This window comes from Calidris pugnax, unplaced genomic scaffold, assembly GCF_001431845.1.
Source record: "Calidris pugnax isolate Ruff unplaced genomic scaffold, ASM143184v1 scaffold103, whole genome shotgun sequence".
NCBI lineage: Eukaryota > Metazoa > Chordata > Aves > Charadriiformes > Scolopacidae > Calidris > Calidris pugnax.
In genome coordinates, this window is record NW_015090990.1 from 3,653,392 (window position 1) to 3,654,628 (window position 1,237).

Below are 1,237 nucleotides of genomic sequence, written 5' to 3' on the forward strand. Positions count from 1 at the left end.
CAGCCACCGCCTGGCACACACTAGCCCCATTCAGCCCCCTCCATCCATCCGCCCACCGCCTCGCTGGGACAAGGAGGCCCTTTCACTGCCGGCTCCCCGTCATCCCGGGGCCACGGGGACAGCCTGCAGCCGGCTCTGGAGTGTTGAGTAGCAGGGGGGGTGGACATGCCATCGCAGAAGGGGTCCCTGCTAGGACAGGACGGGAAAGGGACCAGGGCAGGGTGCCTGGCAGCACGTGCTGCAGCAGGACACCTTGGCAGGGCAGGCAGCAGCGCGGGCACGAGGCTCTTCCGGGAGCTCCCGAGGCAGGCAAGGGGGGGTAAGGAGAAGCAGGGGGTGGAGGGAGGAAGGGGAGCAGCAGGGAAAGGCGCTTGCAGTGAGGAAAAATCCAGCTGCAGCCCTGGGTGGCGGCAGCAAGGGCTGGGGGAAGCTCAGCACCGGGTCACTTGAAAAGTCCCCCTGGCACCAGCCCACTAGGCAGGCTGCCCCCCAGCACTGGAGCAGCGGGCAGGCAGGGGCAGGCACCCCCCCCAGCACCGGAGCAGTGGGCAGTAAGCCCTCCAGCACCAAACCAGCGGGCAGGACGCCCCCCCAGCACCGGAGCAGCGGGCAGGACGCCCCCCCAGCACCGGAGCAGCGGGCAGGACGCCCCCCCAGCACCGGAGCAGCAGGGTCCTGCAGGAAGGAGAGAACATCTGGGCCCGGGGCACTGCACCCCACCTTGGCCTGGACCCTCCCTGTTCCTCCCCAGTGGTGCCAAGCCCAGTTCCTCTGCAGGAACAGCTCCTGGGCTTCCAACCAGATGGACATCACCTCAGCGGCACCAGACCTTCCGTTCCTGTGAGCTGGCCAGCCCAGCTCAAACCAGAGGCTTGCCAAAGGCTGGGTGAAGCTAGAAGAGGGGAACAGGGCTGCTTGCCCCAGCTCTAGTGGGGCCACCACCTGCCCGGCACGCTGCCATGCTGCCAGCCCCAGCCAGGCGAGCTGAGCTAAGAAGGACCTTCCCACCACACCGCTCTCAGGCAGGCAGGCAGTAGAGCCTCTGCTGCTGTCCCCAAGGAAGCCACCCACTCCAGCAGGGCCTGAAGCCAGCACGGGGCCATCTGTGTGTGTGTCCCCCCCTACAACTCCCCACAGCAGCCCCCAGCTGTCCCCTCACAATGACTTCCAGGTTTAATTCTCCCAGCCCGGTGCAGCAGCAGGAAGCGACTCCCCCCGCCCCCCCAGCCCCCAGCCA

The 1,237-nt window shown here is 67.7% G+C and overlaps 1 protein-coding gene across 1 annotated transcript in view; it reads right to left on the bottom strand.

The window, feature by feature from the left end:
* The window catches only part of CHPF (chondroitin polymerizing factor), a 25,218-nt gene that overhangs the window by 23,149 nt on the left and 832 nt on the right, over positions 1 to 1,237 (bottom strand). The window lies entirely within an intron of this gene.